Raw genomic sequence first — 22,517 nt, 5'->3', positions numbered from 1 at the left:
CATCTGGAAGTTCACAGTTTATGTATTACTGAAGCCTGGCTTGGAGAATTTTGAGCATTACTTTACTAGCGTGAGAGAGGAGTGTGATTATTTACCTTAAGTTCACTATTTTCAGAATTGTGATAGAGAATTAGCATAGTTGTAGTGATACAACTGAGGGACTGAGAGAGGAAGGTTTCTTTTTTGGTGAGCACATCTGTTTTGAACTTTTCCAAAAAACAGCAACAATAATGATTCCTACTATGGCAATAAAATCATAAGGACATTGTATTTAAACAAAACTATGTATGATTCAAGGGTAAGTTTTGTATGTAAGCTTTTTAGCTGTATATACTTAAAGCTATTTGTTATAATACTTTAATTATCTATTGAAGTATACATGCTCAAAAATCTTTCATTGATGGGTGCATAATCATAAAAAGTTTGCAAATCACTCCGTCTGTTTTCTGACACTTTTTCCTCATTGAAACAATTACTCTTACAATACAGTTTCTTATACCAATGTTACAGTGTCAACTATGGAATTCTGGCAGTTGATGATAAAATATTGGCAGTACTTATTTTTAAAACATTTCCCACATTTTTCACTTCCACATTGTTTGATCTGTAGTTACTGCTTTGTGTTCACTTGAAGATCTCAGTATATGGGGGAAGCAATAACTCCTACCATCATTGTGATCTTTAGTGTTTGGAGTAATGTTTAGCTGAAGTATTTGGGAAAGCTAACTCTGAAAGGTACTGCTGACCTGTAATAGGAATAACTTTAGGGAAGATTGTTCTTATTGTTTACGTACTGGTGCTTCTTAAAAAAAAGCAGATGCTCTTTCTCTTTACAGGATGCCATACTTTACATAAACTCATTATACTGAACTGACATCTGAATTAATATAAAAGTTTAAATTCAGATGTAATTTTCTTTTTGAAAGTTTTTGAGAACAGCTTTTATATACCAGTGTCACACTGTTATGTATCATGTGTTGTTCAGTTGCTCAGTCATGTCCAGGTCTTTGCTACTCTGTGAACTGCAGCATTGCCAGGCTTTCCTGTCCTTCACTGTCTCCCTGAGTTTGCTCAAACTCATGTCCGTTGAAATCCATGATACCATCTAACCATCTTATCCTCTGTTGTCCCCTTCTCCTTCTGCCTTCAATGTTTCTCAGCATCAAGATCTTTTCCAGTGAGTTGGCTCTTCGCATCAGGTGGCCACAGTATTGGAGCTTCAGTTTCAGCATTAGTCCTTCCAGTGAATATTCAGGACTTTAGGATGGGCTGGTTGGATCTCCTTGCGGTCCACTGGACTCTCAAGAGTCTTCTCCAACACCACAGTTCAGAAGCATCAGTTCTTCAGCCCTCACCTTTCTTTATGGTCCAAGTAGATACATAACTTGCATTTGTACAGTTTTCCTAAATTTAGGGATCTGTTTTATAAAGTTAGATATGTTAAAAAGTTGAACTGATGCACTGATGTCCTCAGTATATGAATATGTATATGTATATGTATCTAATTCTCACATAAGAATGACTTGGCATAGAAAAAAGAATGATTTGATATAATCCTACTTTTAAATGGTAACCATAGAATGGTTAATGTTAAATTAATATTAAAAACTAATGTTTTTTTTTAATAAAAATAGATCTAACTTGGTTACTTATTTTATTTTAGCGAAGAATAACCAGAATTCAACAAATAGAAAAGGACATACTTCGTATACGACAGCTTTTACAGTCCCAAGCAACCGAAGGTTAGTGAATTGTCTCTTTTGTTTGTAGTTATAATGATAGGTGGTTGTTCTAAGAAAAGAAAATATGTATAATTAGCATGGCGTCATTGAAATAGATGCTCTAGAGAATTGAGACACTTGATAAGCTTTTTCATTAAATTAAGTATAGATTTCAAAAATCTATACTAGTATGATTTCTTCATAACTTTTATGCAATTAAAGCTTATAGAGCCATAAATAGATACCTTACTTCAGTTATCTGTTTACATATAATTTGGCTACTAACAGTTTGTAAATAAGCTATCTCCTTGTGTAATCCATAGTAAAAGTTGATCATATACATTTATCTGTGCTTACTTTACAAACTTCATTAAAATGACAGTAAAAGGGTAAAATGAAAAAGCACAAATACCAGGGAAGGTGACAATAAAATTTGGAGAACTGCAAAGCAGATAAACAAACAATTCTTCTAGATTATGGTAGAGAGCTGACCCCAGAGTGAGCAGTAGGAGGTCACAAAGCAACTCATTTTACACTGTGGAGTCCTGAAAGTTTCCAGAGTTGGTTACACTAGGTACTTCTGGAAATGAGGATTAAAAAGGGGGTTAAAACCATATTTGTCAGCTCTTCAGCTGAAATTTGGTTTTGATCACTACACAGAAGGATGGGGTATAAAAAACCATCCCTTCAGCTATCTGTTTATAACCACTGAATTTGGGCACTTGTCACTTTGTTTATGGGTAAATAAAAAGAAAACCTACATGGAACTTAAATGAACTATTGCTGAATAAGGAAAAATAGCATGTGGGAGGCTCAGAGAAAATAAAGTATTTCTTCTTAAGTCAACTACAGGATGACCTGTCTCTCTGCAATAAGAGCAAAAAGTGTTGAATAAAAGTCCTCATTGAACAATACAGAATTGTTGCTAGGAAAAATTGGCTCAGTATTTGGGGATATACCAATGCAAAGTTTCTAATATGCAGCCAGATTGAGACTCACATTCCAGATCATACAGGAAAAAAGAAGAGAATGCAAAGAATGAAATATCAACCTAGTGCTTTTTTCTAACTATAATTACTAAAAACATGATGAAGTGCTTGTTGATATTTTAAAATGTTTATGAGATACAAAATAGTATGTACACTTTGATCCCATTTTTTAATATGCACAAACAGTCTTTCAGAAATAATATGAAAAGGCAGGTAACCACTGCTAATACCTCCTTGTTTTCTTAGTTTGGCCAGTTTTGTAATGTTTTTATAGTAGCTGCACAGCTTTTAGAGTGAGAGAAAACTTTTGTATGCGAAACAAATCTGACGTGTCCTTTCATCACCAGCATGCTTCCCAAGTAGCTCGATGGTAAAGAATCCGCCTGCCAGCCCAGGAGACGCAGGTTCTATCACTGGGTCGGGAAGATTCCCTGGAGAACGAAATGGCAACCCACCCCAGTAGTCTTCCCTAGTAAATCCAGTAGAAAGAGACACCTGGTGGACTACCGTCCATGGGGTTGCAAAAGAGTCGGACATGACTTGGCAAGTAAACCACAGCAACAGCACTTACTGCCAGCCCTGAGAATCTGACTGGATAATGAACAGTTCTGTTTGGAGGCAGAAACTTAGTGCAAGCCCATTTACACACAGAGAAGACAACTAATTCTAATGTCAAAAAGTATAATTTTGAAAACAGTGTCTTTTAAGACTCTGGTCATGCATGCCTTGCTTTTTAAATCTCTTAGAAGCTTTGGCTTCAGTACATTTGAATTTGAAATATGTAGAAACATGTACTTGCTAAGTAGTCAAGTTCAGTGTAATAGTCATATTGCTAAAAGTAGTTTAATCTGGATGTTTTAAGTCAGTATGAACCAAATATTTGTAATATACAGACTGTGTCCTTTTTGCAATATTAACTCTTCAGTACTGTTTTTTTCTTTCCAAAATAAAACAAAACTATCTCTTTACTCCTTTTTCAATGTCATTGGCATTGCTGTATGTGGCATTCTGGTTATTATGGCCCCTTTGGGTTTCCAGGGTAGTTTATCTGTGGTGTTTTGTTTTTTTTTCCCCTTGATCAAAATTACTATACTCTATTTTTAAAACTGTTTTTAGAGAGGCAACTTTTGTTTTTTATTGAGCAGCACTGCATTTATATTTTCTTTTTATATATATTTTTTCTGCTTTGAGTGTTTGCTGTTGTTTTTCTAGCTTCTTTAGTTATAGTTAGCTTTTATTCACCATCTTTCTTGTATTATGATTTTTACTGTTTGGCTGCATCAACAGGGTTGTTTTTTTTTAAATTTCTAAATCAATATTTACACTTATTTTTTCTACTTGATTGACTCTTTCATGTGTGTTAAATAGCCTTCTTTGCTGTTAGTATTGCTGCACGGGGCTTCTTTTGGTCATCATTTGCCTGGTATAATATACTCACTGTCAGTACATTTCCAAACGTTACCAACATTCTGGCCTCTAGAAATTCCTAAGAAAAACTGTCATTTGTTAATAATAGTTCTCATTATCAGTACAATTATAAGTTTATTGCAGGTTGGGGGCTTGTTTGTGTTTTTTTATCTGTTCAAGATTTCATTTATATCATTGGATTTGGGACCAACTGTCTACCACCATAACCTAGTCTATTCTTGTTTCTTTTTGTTATAAAAATGGCCATATTTTTCATAGCCTTAAGTCGTTACATTTATTCAGTGAATATAAACTAAAAGAAGGTATCATGTCTTATTTAAGAAAGAAAGGTTTTTAATTTTACTGTTTGCTGTTTCTTTATTACTATCAGAAGGAGAAGCTAGAAAATGGAGAAAACGGGATCAGATACTCATAAATTAGTTCACATACAGTACTGAGAAGAAAAGATGTCTGCCAAATAATTTCTCCACCATGAAGCATCTTATAACACTATCTTTGCCCTACCTGCTAACAACAATCTAGATCTTTAAGATCTAGATGCAGGATATAACTCAGATGATATAACTATTGCACTTGATTCAAATCTCAGAAGTTCCAAGAGGGTACATGAGGCAACCAGTCCTACCACTTTCTTTTGTATTCTATAGGTTATTTACTGACAAATGTATACCATTTGGGGGGGAGGGGCCCCAAAAGATGGGAGCTATAAGGAAAATTGTGGCATGATTTAATAGTCTCTAGAAAATAGCCAATGAGAAATAGTTTTTAAAATCCCATGCAGAGTACTCTTATAACTCATTAATAAAGAGACAACCCAACTTACAAATGGGCTAAAGATTTGAATACACATTTCACCAGAAAAATTCATAGGAATGGCTAATAAGCACATGAAAATAGGCTCGACATCATTGGATGTTAAGGAAGTCAAGTTAAAACCACAATGCTATATCACTCTATACTCACTAGGATGGCTGTAATCGTGAGGAAAACAATAAGCATTGGCACGGATGTGGATAAATAGAAGCTGTCATATGTTGCTGATGGGAATGTAAAATGGTTCAGCCACTTGGAAAAGTTTGGCAGTTATCTAAAGTATTAAAGGTATAGTTACCATATGACCCAGCAATTCCACTTCTAGCTATCTAAGAGAAATGAGCACATATGTCCACACAGAGACTTTAATTTGAATATTCATGGAAGTATTATTCACAGTAGCCCAAAAGTAGAAAAATGCAAAAGTGTATCAACTGGTAAATCAATAAATAAAATGTATACCGTTACAATGTAATACTACTCGGCAATTAAAAGGAACAAATTGTTGACACACACTATAACTGAGGTGAACCTCAAAAACATTATACTGAGTAAAAGTAGCTAGACATGTAAGTCCGTATATTCCATTTACAATAAACGTACAGAAAAGACGAGTTTACAGAGCAGAGTCATAGTTACTTGGAGCTGTGAGTGGGAATGGGGATTACCTATAAATGAGCATGAAGGATCTTTTTAGAATGATGAAAATGGTCTAAAACTGAAATATAGTGATTCTTGGTAAGTTTATTCAATGTCATTGAGTTGTACACTTAAAGTGGGTGAATTGTCTTAAAGGCATTTTAAATCCAACGTAACCAAAGCACAACTAATGATGGTCTCCTCCTAAGTCCTCCTTGTGACCCCCACATCCTCCAAATCCTCCTTCTCCTTTAGTATTATCTGTCTCCATGAATGGTACCACCATTATTCAGCTGTGTGAGCTAAGAAACAGAAGAGTAGTTTGTGACCCCAGATCTCTTCTTCCACTCACTGTATCCAGTCTGTCGTGCAGTCCTTCAGGTTGACCTCTGTCTCCAAGCATCAGTGCTTCCCTGGGTGTAAAGGACTGTCATCTCCCACTTACTTTAATATTTAGTCTGCAAGTTGATCTCTTGTGTTTCCCATCTTCTTAGACCATTCAAAATTTGAGTTTAAACGATCAGAATACATGCACCTTTTTCCTTTAGAGTATTGGTTATGTGGGGGCATGAGTGCCATCTGAGAATCACACTAAAATTCAACAAAATCATTAAGTTCCTTTTTTTAACCATCTCTCTGTTCTACTCTTCACACTGTAATTCTTTGATATCCTAGAGCAAACCACGTTTCTCCCATCACAGCTCCTTTGCATATGGTCTCTATTTCCCTAAATTTTTGCATGTGGTCTCTGTTTCCTTCATCCTCTGCCATATCCCGTTTCCTAGAACTCCTGTTTATATTTTAGATCTCAGTCCAAACAATACTTCCTAAGAGAGCACTTCCCCCGACTCCCACAATGTCTGATGTCCCTCTGTTATATATCCTTATAAGCAACTTGTGCTCTTTTTTCAGAGTGCTTGTCGAAGTGTTTAACTTTACTGTTGTTTCTTTCATTATTTGATAGCATCCCTGACTAGACTAAATCTGGAAGAGTGCGTTGAACGATGCCTGGGTTTGTCAGTACTGTGTTCTCCAGCCCTATTGCAAGTAACTGACATAGCACATACTCAATAATTACTTTTATATTGACATCTTCAGTGATGTCAGTGTCAAATCTTTGTAGATTTAGTGCTCGTTGATTCATTTTTTCTCTTCACTGACTTTGTATTCTCTGCTTTAGATGATTTTGTTGAATTTTATGGTATCACTTTCCCAAGGTACTGTTTTTTCTTGTTTCTGAATTATTGGGACTACTTCTCTTTTGCCTATGTATAACTTACACTTGTTTATTGATGGAAATAGTATATGTAAATTATTTTAAAGTCACATTTTAAATGGTCTAGGAAAGCTTTATGTTTAAATAAATTCCAGTGGAAGCCATTTTGTAACATAGTTTTCCATTATTATGTCACAATTTTTAATGTGTAATTTTTAATTTTGCCTATAATGTTCCTAGAGGAGGCACACTGGTAATTGTTTCTATAAAAGATACTTGATTATTTTCTTTCTTTGATTCTGTGGTGATAGTTTTCAAAGTGACTGCTTTGTACTAGATATAATCTGTCTTGAAATTACTGCTTTTACTGGATATAATCTTGCCCTTTCACTTTACCTAACAGATGGTGGTTACATTAGAAAAGGTTTTGGTTTTATTCATATTAGAATCTAAGAGCTTATCTGTTGGTTTCATATTACTTTTATTAGCAGATGTATATAAAAATATATGTGTGTGTAAGTATAAATATACTTACATAGAAGGTATTTATAAGCTATAGTAACTGCTATATTTGCAGCTCTATTAAATACCAGAACCATGTGACCTTGCGGAAAAGACAGTTATTTGCTCTAGTTGGGTTATGTCCCCGATAGTGATGTGAGCACAGCTGGTGGAGGATGGTGTTTCTGTGGGTCTCAGAAAACCCTTTGTCTTGTGCAGCCCTAGTGTTCGAGGGACACACTTCACTTTGCTGTGACCGAGACAGGCAGCTGACAGCCCGCTGGAGGCTATGGAGTGCAGCTCCGTGCTTTTGTGAACCTGTGTCATTGAGGCCTTCAGAGCTTTAGAGCAAGAAAGAAGGAAAGCTGTGGGCTGAGAAAGCATGCACCGTTTTTGTATGTATTGATGTTAACTCCATATTAACAGAGGTCATCTCAGAGCAAGCATGAAGCCGAACGGCAGAATGAAGGTCAAGGAGTGGCAGAAATCAACATGGCAACTGTGGGTAGCGGTCAGGTAAATAGATTATTTTATTAATTTCTTTTCTAGTTAACTATTTAAATATTTTAAAAGAAATACTGAGTGAGATGATTCTCACATGACCTGTTTCCTTCCTAAATGGATATCTCCAGAAGAATTCAGTACTAAAATGCTATGTCATTTTTCTTTATTATATTTAACTATGAAGCTTTCAAATTTCCAAGTATATTTTATAGCTCTAAAGTATGTGTCTCTGTTTTAGCCTAAAATGATTAATGTGAGTAGAGTTTCTTTGAAAAATAAATACTAAGCTGCATTTTGGTCATATGTGATTTGACCTAGTTATTACTGCTTGCATTGAATAGATTTGCTCTTTCTCTGTGGCATTCTAAGATATTTTTGTGTTTTTTAAAAAAATCATAAAGAGTTAATATTTTCATCTTCAGTTGTATTCCAGGATTATAGAAACCTAGCATTTAAATAAACAATTCTAATGCCCATTAAAATAAAAGTAAATAAATACCCTAGTCATATTTACTATTATCATCTTTAGCAAAATTATGGAAGACAATTTTTTAAAATGTAGAACATTATCTTGTTGTGCTGCCATCAGTTTTCTATTAGAGTTTGATTGGAATGTATCCTAATGAGTATTTTTCTTTGGAGTGTTCTGTATTCTCCACATTTTTTCAAGCAATATTTTATGTTTTAAATGAATGATTTTTTAAAATACAGTTTCAACTAAGTTGATTTTAAGGAAATTTTCTTACTGTTGATATAAAATATTCCTTTAGTGCCTATAGATTACTTTTAATGATACTATTTATTTGTTCTATTAGTTCATTAAAATTTAAAGCTTAAAATGTCTCATACTTAATTTAAATATTTAAATTTACCACATTTAAACAAAAATATACTTCATTTTAATATTACTGGTCCACATTGTACTGGATAATACTCTACAGATGGTAAATTAGGGCAAAAAAAAATTATATTCCAATAGTACATTTGGGTTCTTTGTCTACTACTTAGGGAGTTCTCTGAGATTATCATGTGTTCCTACACATATGTAGAAAGAAGTTCTGTCTTCTTGACAAAAATCTTTTTTTTTTGCTTTAGGATTAAGACCCACTATTAATACTTTGGGGTCATATTTCAATTATTATATCCTTTAAAGCCTCACCTAGCCAATAAGCTCAATATTTATTTTTTTAATTGAATTCTTATCTCATTTCTTATATCAGAATTTAACTCTGAATATATTAGATTTAATGTCAAAGATGAAAACTTTAAAAAACAGTTTACTTATTTACCTATGTTGTGTCTTAGTCGTGGCATGTGAGATCTTCTTCCCTGCGGCATGCGGGATCTTCTGTTACGCCGTGCAGGCCCAGAAGTCGTGGCCCTCGGACTTAGTTGCCTTGCAGTATGTGGGATCTTAGTTCCCAGACCAGGGGTCAAACTCGCATCCCCTGCATTAGAAGGCAGATTCTTAATCACTGAATCACCAGGGAAGTCCCCCAAATGAAAACTGTTAGAAATATTAAAAGTTAAGGAAATGAGCATAGAGTTTTTATAATCATGAAGTGAGTAGGAAACCATAAAAGAACCATAGGCTTCATTTAAAAATGTAAGACTTTAGTGTGCGATAAAATCATAACAAACTTACAAGACAAAAACCAAAATCACATTAATGACGCTACAGCTACTTCCAGATCTTAATGTAGATAAGAGGTGTGTCTGTGAGACTGTGATCCAGTTATGCCAAAATCCCTTTACCTGTCAGACTCTTGGGGTTTGTTCATTTCTTTTGTTATTTGCTCCAGAGACAAAACAGTTGACACTAACAAAACTGAAAATAATCTCTTTGACTTTCTCAGAATCACAGTAATATGATCCATCAAGCTCCTGCCCTAGTGCCCTTGGGGAAGGAAGTTCATTGTACCTCACCTGGTTTCCTGCCCACAGCCACTCTGCCAGAATGATCTTTCACGAGTAAATCACCCTCTTGGTAAAATCCTTTGTTGGCATCCATTGATTCTCAGAAAAAGACAAGCCTTACTACGACCTGTATAACCTGGCTCCTGCCTAAACTTGCCAGCTGTCTGTCACCCTTTGCTCTCAGCACGCCTGCCACGCTGGCCCTTCAGGACTTCCCCTTGACGGCTTCCTCTGCTGCAGCCTGCACACCATCTGCCCGTTCCCTCTTGTGCCTTCTCATCCCACTTCACTCAGTTAACAGCAGTTTGTGTGTGTCTGAACTTTAGCGTGATTTCTCTCAAGAGGCTTGAACTGTTCACATCCCATTACAGGCTGTCCTCGCTTGTTCTTCTCACCTTGAAGACCACATTTGCAGTTTTATATTTATTTATGTGGTTATTTCTGTTCTCCCTACTAAATTGTAAGCTCCAGAAAGACAAAGATTCTTTCCAGTTTTATTCATTTTTATATCCCCACAGTCCCTGATAAATAAATAGTAGATAATAGCAATGAATATATGTAGGTTGGAAGGGATAACTAACATCCCTTCTAGAAAGAGGGATTTTTGATCTGTGATTAATCTCCCTTGAATGTTAAATGAAAAGAGAAAGCTAGAAATAAATTATATGGGCTAGATCCCTACTTGCTTAGTATATAACTTTATGTGTAATTCATTTATGAATCGATCTCAGCTTTTCCATTTAATGTTTAGAACCAGATCTCTAGTGAGACAACCAGTAAGTAGTGATGAAGTTCAAACAAGACTGGGAAAGAGATGAAATGGTAGGAGAACCTTTTCCACTGCCAATAATATGTTTTTAAGCCTGTTATTATGGAAAATTTCAAATATATACAGAGGCAAACAGAGTAATAGAGTAATCTGCAGGTACCCTATATACTTTGTCCTCTGATTTTATTTTTGGAAAAGATCCCAGACATCATCATTTTTTGCTTAAATATTAAATACTTCACTGTGTATTTACAGAATATAACATTTTTTTAATTGAAATGTAGTTGATTCCTAACATTGTTAGTTTCAGGTATACAGCAAAGTGATTCAGTTATATTGTATTTTTCCAATTCTTTTCCATTTTAGGTTATTACAAGATATTGAATAAAATTCCCTAGGGCTTCCCAGGTGGTGCTAGTGGTAAAGAACTTGCCTGCCAGTGCAGGAGACAAAAGAGCTGCGGGTTTGATCCCTGGGTTGGGTAGATCTCGAGGGCATGGCAACCCACTTCAGTGTTGTTGCCTAGAGAATCCCACGGACAGAGGAGCCTGGCGGGCTATGGTCCATAGGGTCACAAAGAGTTGGATGTGACTGAAGCGACTTAGCATGCACACATGCACATACTATAAAGTAAATCCTTGTTTATTTTATATATATCAAAGTGTATGTATCTGTTAATCCCATACTCCTAATTTATCCCTCCTCCCATTTCCCCTTTAATAACTATAAGTTTGTTTTCTGTGTCTAAGAATACTTTCTTTTAAATTGAAAATACAGTTGATTTACATTATTGTGTTAGTTTTAGCTCTACAGCAAAGTGATTCAGTAACATATACATATTTTTTGGATTATTTATATCTGTTGATCCCATACCTTTAATTTGTCCTTCTCTGTCATCTGTGGTAACCGTAAGTTTGTTTTCTGTGTCTGTGAGTCTATTTCTGTTTTGTGTGTAGATATATTTGTATTATTTTTTAGACTGTACATATAAGTGATCTCATATAATGTCTGTCTTTGTCTGACTCCCTCACTTAGTATGGCATTCTCTAGCTCCATCCATGGTGCTGCAAGTGGCAGTATTTCATTCTTTTTTGTGACTTCTTAAACCATTGTATCTTCTTAAAACCATCATCTGTTGATGGGTACTTGGGTTCTTTCCAGGTCTTGGTTAATATAAATAGTGTTGCTGTGAACATTTGGGTGCATTTATCTTTTCAGATTAGAGTTTTCATCTTTTTTGGATTTATGCCCAGGAGTGAGATTGCTGGATCATGTGGTAACTCTATTTTTAGTTTTTTAAGAAACCTCCATACCGGTTTTCATTGTGGCTGTACCAATTTATATTCCCACTAACAGTGTAGAAGGATTTCCTTTTCTCCACATGCTCTCCAGACTTTTTGCTTTGATGGTGGCCATTTTTAATTTGAATTTCTCAGTAATCAGTGATGTTGAGCATCTTTTCATGATTTGTTGGCTATCTGTATGCCTTTTGAAGGGATGTCTGTTTAGGTCTTCTGTCCATCCTTTGATTTTTGTTGCTTTTATTTTTTATTTTTATTTTTTTGATACTGAGTTGTATGAGCTGTTTGTACATTTTGGATATTGACTGTCAATCAAATATTTTCTCCCAGTCTGTAGGCTGTGTTTCTGTTTTGTTGATAGTTTTCTTTACTGGAAAAAAATCTTTTAAGTTTGACTAGGTCCCGTTTATTTATTTTTGCTTTTATTTGTTTTCCCTTGGGAGACTGATCTAAGAAAATATTGCTATAATTTGAGACTATGAGACTATTTTGCCTATGTTTTCTTCCAGAAGTTTTATGGTATCATGTCTTATACTTATGTCTTTAAAACAATTTGAGGGATTTTGGGGGCTTGTTTGTTTATGGTGTGAGGGTGTGTGCTGACTTCACTGATTTACATGTAGCTGTCCAGCTTTCCTAGTGTCACTGGCTGAAAAGACCGTCTCTTCTCCGTTGTGTGTTCTTATCTCCTTTGTCAAGGATTAACTGACTGTAGGTATGTGGGTTTACTTCTGGGTTCTCTATCCTGTTCTTTTGGTCTGTGTGTCTATCTGTCATGTTTCTGTACAAATGCCAATCTGTTTTGATTACTGTAGCTTGGTAGTATTGTCCGAAGTCCCAAAGCACTCTGCAGATTTAATGCAATTCCTGTCAAGATGCCTATGACATTTTTCACAGAACTAGAACAAATAATACTAAAATTTCTATGGAACTACAAAAGGCCCAGAATTGCTAAAGCAGTCCTGCAGCCAGAGGACACCTAGAATACATAACTATTATGCCATTATTACACTCCCAAAGAAACTAACAGTAGTTCCTCGGTAGCATCAGATTTCAAATTTGCAGTTGCTTCGTAAATGTCATAATTTTTAAATTTATGTGACACAAGGGCCAGATAAAGTTCATGCACAGAGATTGGTTAGTGTGTCTTTGAAGTTTCTTTTAATCTATAGATTTCTTCTTTGTCTCTTAGATTTTTGCTGTATATTTATTGAATAACCAAAGTTATTTGTCTTCTCAAGTTTTCCATAGTCTGAATTTTGCTAGGAACATCTGCATGGTGAAGTTTGACCTATCTCTCTGTCTTCTGTATTCCCTGTAAATTGGTATTGGGTCTAGCAATGTGATCAGATTTGGTCTCAGGCCCTCATTCTATGCCTGAGACTTTCATAGGTAGCATAGTGGTCTTCCACCAGAAAGCACATAACATCTTTTTGTGATATTCACAGCATTTATACTTAATGTCTACCTTTATTAATTCACTAAGGGTTGTAGAATTAGCTGTAGTACTTTAATAAAGAGAAACTTCTCATCTACTGTTGGGCCACTTCCGTGTACCATCTGTATGAAAAAAGGCAAGGTGAGGAGGGTGCTTGCTTCTTTTGCTTCTTCTCCCTCTTACACAGTTTCACAGAGAGTTGGAGACTGTTGCTACCTTTATGGTGAACTTCTTAGAGTCACTTTGTTTTGTTTTGTTTTGTTTTCTCAGAAAAATACTGTTTTTTGAGTCCCTTCCTAAAGTGAGCAAGTAGATAATAGAAGAGGGATTTGTACCCAGCAAGTGTAGTTGAAATTGACTGTGTCCCAGCTGTACTGATTGAACTGCAAGGCATAGTCCTTCTTGGGCCCCTCGGCACACATTTGAGTGCCTCTGATGGCAGTGGATATTGAAAGGTGGATAAAGGAGGACCAGAAGATAGAGAAGTGCTTGATTCTAATGTGTGTTGAAAAGGAGATGCAGGTCAGAAGCAACAGTTAGAACCAGACATGAAACAACAGACTGGTTAAAAATCTAGAAAGGAGTACATCAAGGCTGTATATTGTCACCCTGCTTATTTAACTTATATGCAGAGTACATCATGAGAAATGCCAGGCTAGGAGACTCACAAGCTGGAATCAGGATTGTTGGAAGGAATATCAGCAACCTCAGATATGCAGATGATACCACTCTAATGGCTGAAAGTGAAGAGGAACTAAAGAACCGCTTGATGAAGGTGAAAGAGGAGAGTGAAAAGGCTGGCTTAATATTCAACATTCAAAGAATGAAGATCATGGCATCCTGTCTTATCATTTCATGGCAAGTCGATGGGAAAAGTGGGAACAGTGGCAGATGTTATTTTCTTGGGTTCCAAAATCACTGCGAATGGTGACTGCAGCCATGAAATTAAAAGACACTTGCTCCTTGGGTGAAAAGCTATGACCAACCTAGACAGCATATTAAAAAGCAGAGGCGTCACTTTGCTGACAAAGGTTCATATAGTCAAAGCTATGGTTTTTCTAGTAGTCATATACGGATGAGAGATTTGGACTGTAAAGAAGGCTGAGCAGTGAAGAATTGATGCTTCACTGTGAAGAATTGAACTGTGGTGTTGGAGAGGACTCTTGAGAGTCCCATGGACTACAGGGAGATCAAACCAGTCAATAGTAAATGAAATCAACCCTGAATATTCATTGGAAGAACTGATCCGGAAGCTCCAATACTTTGGCCACCTGATGCAAAGAGGCAAGTCATTGAAAAAGACCCTGATGCTGGGAAAGATTGAGCACAAGAGGAGAAGGGGGCAAAGGAGGATGAGATTGTTGGATGGCATCACCAACTCAAAGGACATGAGTTTGAGTAAACTCCAGGAGATAGTGAAGGACAGCTTGGCATGCTGCAGTCCATGGGGTCACAGAGAGTCAGACTTGGCTTAGCGACCGAACAACGATAACCATTTCTTACAGGTTACTGCTTCTCTGGTCCCTCTGAAGGATGTTGGTGCAGACTTAATCATAATAAAAAGGCCCAGGAAAGATTCTCAAGACTCAAGTTCTGGCTTATAGGTAGTATGGGTATGGGAATGTTCTCTTGGAATCTCCTTATAATAAATCCATCTAGGTTTCTAGCTAGAGAGTTTGGGAGAGCAGAGTGGAGAGTGTCCCAAAATCAAGAATCTATATAGAAAGATACTAAGTCTGAAGCTTAAAGGTGATTGATGTCTACACTGAAATGAATGTCAGAACATGTTTCATCGTAGACATGGGTTTTTCCTTGCTTTGTAATGTAACCTCTTGTTTCTCTTCTGTTTCAAACAATATGTTAGTTATCTATTGCTGCCTGACAAATTTAGCAGCTTAAATCAGCAACCATTTATTGTCTTTGTAGGTCAGGAATCCTGGTGCAGCTTAGCTGAGTGCCTCTGGTTCAGGGTCTCTCATAGGCTGCAGTCGCCATGTTGGCTGGGGCCACAGTCATTTCAAGATTTGATGAGGGGAGGATCTGCTTCTAAACTCACCATATGACTGTTAGCAGGCCTGAGATGTCCAGGCTGTCGGCCAGTGGTATCATTTCTTGCCACCAAGGCCTCTGCAAAGAGCAGTTCATAGTGTAGTATCTGGCAATCCCTCAGAGAAGAACAAGAGAGGGTGTCCAGGATGGAAGCCACAGTTTTTGTAAACTTATCTTGAAAGTGACTTCTCATCATATCTATAGCAGTCTGTTCGCTAAAAGCCTTACACAAAATCTGGCCTACACTTAACCACAGGAGTAGTTCACAAGGTGGTGAATTCTAGAAGACAAGGCTCCTTACGGGTTGTGTTACATCCTCACTACCAGAAACAGTCAAAGTATTTAGATATCCTTAAAGACAGTATGCTTGCTTCAGCATAAGGAGTCATTCATTTCCTCCTGTAGATCAAAAGCAGCCCTTTGCCAAAATTTCCTTAAAAGTCTCCCACCTGCTCTCTTTATCTTGAGTCTTGGTCCCTCAACTCCATCCTCCTTATTGCAATCAGAAGAAGCTCTTAATCTCCAAGTGAGTCAGTTTCTCTGTGTGTGTGTCTCTCTCTCTCTCTCTCTCTCTCTCTCTCTCTCTCTCTCTCTCTCTCTCTCTCACAGGCACACACACACGTACACATTCTTTGTGACCTGTGCTTAGGGCCTCTGCCTCATCTGAGCTGCTGTGTGGCTGACCCTCCTCTTTTTTAAGGAGACACCTCTCTGTCGTTCACAGTCAGACAGCCCTTTACTCTACAATCCCGAGCTGAGTGCCCGCCACTCCTGTCTGCACACCTGCGCTCGTCACGGCACTGTGTGTTTACATGTTGAGCAACCTGTCCAGGCTCCATATGCAGCGAGGGTGGGGGTGTCTTACTCACTTACATTCCTACAGACTAGCATTGCACCAAGAAAGGACAGAAATGGTATGGACATAACAAGCAGAAGATGCTAAGAAGAGGTGGCAAGAATACACAGAAGAAGTGCACAAAAAAGACCTTCATGACCCAGATGACCACGATGGTGTGGTCACTCACCTAGAGCCAGACATCCTGGAGTGTGAAGTCTAGTGGGCCTTGGGAAGCATTTCATCACTCAATGGGGCTTTCTTCCAGCCAGTGTATATTTAGCTGAATATGGTTTCATGCCTTTTGATTTGGGAAAGAATATTACTCTTAGAATGTCTTCAGTGTTTGGTTTCTTCTACATTGTACTTTGTCTTTTACAACAGTTTTTTTTTTCCTCCTTCAGTCTTTCTCTAAATTCTACTCAAGTTTATAGATAAAAATACTCATTTTGAGCAGTTATAAATGTTCACACTTTAATGGTATATTTAGCTATTTACCCTAAAGACAGTTCATTTGGAGTATCTTAGCATGAAGCTAGCTATATTTATCTATAATCTAAATTATACTGTCTATAATTTGCTTAATTTCTAGGGGTCAAGTACACGAATAGATCATGAAACAGCCAGTGTTTTGAGCTCTAGTAGCACACATTAAGCTCCTTGAAGGCTGACCAGTCATCTGGGAACCAAGGTAACGGATTATAGAGTCTTGTCGCTAGAACTCTGAGTGCTCTACTAAAACATTCTTCATGCTTCTTTTAATTTTGGCTTAAGTATTCTTTTGTTTCCATCATCGCAGTCTCTTAAAGAAATGACAGCCAGGTCTCTGCAAGCATCCTGAGGTGCAGCCCACAGCTGGCTCGCCCCCCTGAGCTCTCCCCTCCCCGTGACTTTCTGCCTGGCTGCCCTGGCTGCAGTGGTGCAGCCCTCCACTTCCCACCCTGCTGCACAGTGACCCTCAGGGTCCTCGCCAGCCTGCAGAGCTCTTCTTGGGCTTTCCTTCTTTACAGAGCGTTTTCTGACCCAGGGCCCTCGCGCCTGCCCAGGCAGTCTGTGTCTGCCTCCTTTGAAGCACTACATTTGGAGCACGGGGACTATTTTTTAAACAGTATATTTTCCATTACATCTAAATACTTCCTTGTTTTCATAGCATATTCTACATACTCTTTCTTTACTTTAGTAATATAATGGCTCTGAGGAAAAGCATTACATAACTAATGTCGATATAAGAAATGAATTTTAGAGTAGCAGTGATATTATTAATATAAAACTTAATCCTTTTAGTAACTCACAATAGTTACTACTTGGGATCACTAATATGCCAGTAACTGCTAAGACTTGTACGTAAACTATCTCTGATCTTTTCCAAAACCCTTTGAATGTATTATTCTTGCCCCTCTTTTAAGTGAGAATACTAAAGCCAAAAAGATGGTAATTAAATTAGAATTCCACCCCAGTCTGTCCAACACGAGTAGTTTTTACTGTAAAGAAAACCTTTAATATATAAGAGTACTATTGCTTGAAAACTGGCAGCTTGAATACCATTTCCTTTTGGAGTGATTTTTGCATGATAATATTAAGACCTTACTACATTTTTGAATGCCAGCTACTGTCCTGTATACATGTGTGACTTTAGTTAATCTTCACAAAGAAAACCCTATTAGGTAAATTACTCCGTTTGGCAGCTGAGACAGCTGGACCTCAGAGAACTCTGGTAACCTGCTTGTGTCACACAGCTCACTTGCAAATAGTAGGACATTACCAGAAGAGTCTCAAGGTGGCTAAAGTTGCCCCTGGTTTGGAACCACTAATTTATAGATATGATGCATTTCTATAATAGCCTCAACTTTCACACAGTAGCTCTTGCTTTTAAAAAATGCGGTTGATCACAGGACAGGATGACTGGGTGCTATTTCCTGTTTCTGATCTGCTTCTGAGTAAATTCTTGGAATTTACAGGAAGGGAGTAATGATGCTTACCAGCTGCTTAAAAAAAATTAAATAAGAATATTGACTTTGTATCTCTATATGATCAGGGATCATCCCTATATGATCCCTTTATGAGAAAATACTTTTACATGTATAAGGGAGATATCATAATTTTAACAATATTATAATCTGGTGACGGTTAGCAATTGCTTAGAACCAGTACTTAGTAAATAGTAATTGCTAAAAAACATTTTCTCTTTACTGATTATGGTTGTAGATTTTAAAAAGTAAAATTTTTAATTGTGTAAAGAATTTTAGATAAACCACATTTCTTGCTCTGTATGTGTTGGTAGGTGTGTGTGTGTGTGGTGGGTGGGGGAGATGTGAGAAAGAGAAAAATCAGTTGATTGTCTTTCATTATGATAACAGATTTTCACCCACTGATCCAGATAATAGCAGTTTAGGTATGCAAGAACCTACTGTCTCCTTATGACTATATACTACCACTACTAATATTTACTCATAAAGAAGATGGTGATAATGATTATAGCAATATGGATTTTGAAATAACGCTCATTACTTCATCCTGGAAAGAGATTTTTGTTTTTGTTTCTGTTTTTGTTTGAGTTACAGCTAATATCCCATTCATCACTTCATTGGTGTTGGCTTTTGGCTATTAAAGTCATAATTTTGTTTCTAAACTCATTTGGCCCACAGGTGGAAATGGTGTATTCATTGTTGTCAATGCTTGGTACTCATGATAAGGATGATATGTCGTGAACTTTGCTAGCTATGTCTAGCTCCCAAGACAGCTGTATATCCATGCGACAGTCTGGATGTCTTCCTCTCCTCATCCAGCTTTTACATGGCAATGACAAAGACTCTGTGTTGTTGAGCAATTCCTGGGGCGGTAAAGAGGCTCTGGCCAGGGCCAGTGCAGCACTCCACAACATCATTCACTCACAGCCTGATGACAAGAGAGGCAGGCGTGAAATCCGAGTCCTTCATCTTTTGGAACAGATACGAGCTTACTGTGAAACCTGTTGGGAGTGGCAAGAAGCCCATGAACAAGGCATGGACCAGGACAAAAATCCAAGTATGTTCCATATGGTGCATGTGACAAAGCAAATGTAAAAGTTTTTGAAATGAAAAGTTTTTTAATTAGGACGGTGTCTTTATGAATCAGAGTGGGAAATTCATATTAGCCACCTGCACCGCTCACATAGTTTAAAGCTTAATTTCTCTATTTCCCTAGGAAAAAAAGTTAGCAAAGGGAAATGTTGTGTGCACTACAGTACAACCAGAAAATAACAGAAAATCAAAGTAGACTTAAACAGTCATAGCATAGTTGATCTAGAAAGAACTTGAGCGATTATGTTCTCCTTCTCTTGAGATTAAGCTCAGGAAAGTGACTTTACGTAAGTTCCTTCAGCTGTGAGTGACCAAGCCGTTCTCTTATATTTGCATATCGCTTTACTCAGTGGATGCAGAGCTGTGTTATATCTGTTATTTGATCCTTAGAACAGCCTTGTGAAGTAGGAAGAGAAGATATTATCATCTTCATTTTACAGATGAAGAGACTGAGGTTCAGAGAGGCCAAAAGACTTGCCTGTGGCTTCACAGGTAGTGGGTGGGGGATCCAGGGCCAGAGGCCAGACCCCCTGACCCTCAGCCCAGTGTCCTTCCCACTTCACTGCCTGTCTTCAGGCCTTGGGGCCCCAGCTGCTGGGGTGATCAGCCACCCAGCTCTTTTCTCAGGGAGAAACCCTCTCCCCCAGGAGCAGGGATCATGGGAGTTGGGACCCTTGAGGAGATAAGTTACTTCATTCCTGTAGGAAGAACCAAAAGCAGTAAGTATATAAGGTAAGACCTCCTTTCACCTGGTAAGAACCCACACATAGACATACACACAGCAAAGGACTATCGAGTCAGTATCTTGATTGGGGGAGCAGGAGAAAGACTGATGATGAGAACTTGATCTATAAAGATTTAGTAGATTTCTCTTAGGGTTAGGTATAAAGGTGAATTTATTTAAAATTAAAAAATTTTCAACAGTAAGAATATAGCAGAAATGTCCTTTCTGTTTGTCCTAGGGCTAGGGAGAATTAATAAGTTGCTTTACTGGGAGAACATTATCTTTCTGGATTGTTTTCTTTGGCTGTCCACAATTATGTAATGACTTGTATTGTGTGCTCTTAATACCTGTTCTCAGACAAGTTAAATAGAATAAATACTATTACTTCTGAAAAATAGACTTGGTTTTTCAATTTTTATTTCAAGTAACAGTTTTGAAACTTTATGTATAGCACTAAATGTGTAAGTACATTTTCTTAGACACTTTTCCTTTAAATTTTTATTTACTATCTGGTGTCTATATAATAAACTTTCTCTACTAGAGTTGCACTAGGTTTCTCTATACATTTCTATACAGCCATGTGCCTTTCAGCTTTGAAAATATAAATTATAAATAAATAGTTTTATACCAAAATGTTTTTATTATTTCAAATAACCAGTATAATTTTTAAGTTATTAGTTGAATTATAGCATAAACCTACATGGGAGTTAGTCCAGCAGACTTGGTGAAAGGCTGGTGAGGGGTAAACATTTTTACAGAACCAAGGAAAGCCCTTTACCTGTATTTTCCTTTCCATGTGTATAGTAGTTATTCATCTCTTCAGCAAATACTTGTTGATTCACTAAGCTACCATGCATGAGAAGTATATCTGCAAACTCAGTATTTTTTAGGTATAATAAACATCACTACTTTGAGAAAACAAAGCATTATGGTTTATGTCAACTTTATTTTTCAGTGCCAGCTCCTGTTGAACATCAGATCTGTCCTGCTGTGTGTGTTCTAATGAAACTTTCATTTGATGAAGAGCATAGACATGCAATGAATGAACTCGGTAAGATAAAAATGTTTCTTAATGCCATAGAAGAATCCTGAAGATTTTTTGTCATTGTTGAATTAGGATATAAGGTCACTAACTTCTATTACCATCTGTTTCTTCCTTGTAGCAAGTGACTGGTTTCAAGAGAAGACAATGTCCTAAGTGACAGAAACTGCTACCCTTTTATAGCCTAACTTGGGTTTTTAAAATCTTAGCCAGAGATGGGCGAAAATAAATAAATAAATGGGCCACTCCTGCCAATATTGTCAAGGTAGACTCTGGGTGACAGTTGGTGGGAGGGTAATTTGAATCGTTTTGAGATGTGATGATGTGGAGCTTTGTAATTATTTTTGAACTCAGTCACCTCTGATGGACACAGGAATGAATTATTATTAAGATTCTCATTTATCTTCATGGTCATCCGTACTTTACTGGATTTTCATGATAAGCAGTGTGTTTGGTATCTCTGAAACTCGTCAATAATGGAAAAAGCATTATTCTCTAATTTATGTTAGAAAGCATTCCATTAATTTTGGAAGGATTACTCTCAGTATGTATTCTCACATACTCTGAACCTTACAGAACCTGCCTCTGTGGCCCGCATTTTTCATGTGATGGTTTCTCTTTGGTTTCTAGGTTCATTTTGCACATGTGGTATTTGTAAGTTGCATCATGCTGAGCCATCTCATGTGAACCTGGATAGCTGTAGTCATGCCACAAGCAAGAAGCACGCACTGAGTCTCCATCTTGGTGTAGCTGTGCCCTTGCTTTCTGTGCTGTTTATGTTACCTTTCATTCCAGGCCCCGCTTTGCATCTCTGCCACCCTTACCATTTTCATTCATCATTTATCTTCAAAGTGACAAAGTTGTGAGTTTCTTAAGACGCAGAGAACCTGAACAGCTGAGAATGAGTGCTGTCCCCTTGAGACCGTCATTTTGGGAGGCTGTGTGTACTTGGTCTCCGCCGGCCCCCAGCTGCACGTTTCTCCCCACAGGCCCTAGCCCACTTGATTCTCTTCCCTTACTCCCCAGGTTCCTGTGAAATTGAGTATGCACTTGTGAGTTCTCCCCTCCTCAATACAATCCAGCATTGGTGAAATTTCAAGTTTGGGTGGTTTTTTTGGTTTTTTTTAACACTCATAATAATGAGAAAAATAATGAACAAACAGGAAAACTAATCCAGTTTTAAGCTCCCACAAATGTTTTCTCTAAATGTCCCTGTGTTCCAATGAACTGTAGACTAGGACTGACCCACATTAATCATCTGAATTTCCAAGTGAAATCTAGACTCAGTATTTGTTCCTCTTCCTTCTTCAGGTAGGAAGGCATTTCATCCCAGGAGCTATGGCAGGGGCTTTCAGGTGAGGAGCAGGATGGGGCCTATGGGGGTGTTACTGTGGGGATGTAGCCACAGGGGATTACCTTCTCACTCCTAGCCTCTGACTTTGCGTTGGAGCCAAAGAAGAAACTAGGTGTGTAGACTGTGGATAGATGCAGTCAGGTAGCACAAGGGATCTGACAGTGAGGGATAGGAGGAAAGAAGTCCCAAGTAGATGAAGAAAAATTCCTAAGCCCAGT

The 22,517-nt window shown here is 37.4% G+C and overlaps 1 pseudogene; it reads left to right on the top strand.

The window, feature by feature from the left end:
- The window catches only part of LOC136155435 (adenomatous polyposis coli protein-like), a 45,481-nt pseudogene extending 23,274 nt beyond the window's left edge, over nt 1–22,207 (top strand).
- Nucleotides 22,208–22,517: the final 310 nt, after the last annotated feature.

Source organism: Muntiacus reevesi, unplaced genomic scaffold, assembly GCF_963930625.1.
Source record: "Muntiacus reevesi unplaced genomic scaffold, mMunRee1.1 SCAFFOLD_148, whole genome shotgun sequence".
NCBI lineage: Eukaryota > Metazoa > Chordata > Mammalia > Artiodactyla > Cervidae > Muntiacus > Muntiacus reevesi.
This window is presented reverse-complemented; position numbering and strand designations above follow the sequence as displayed.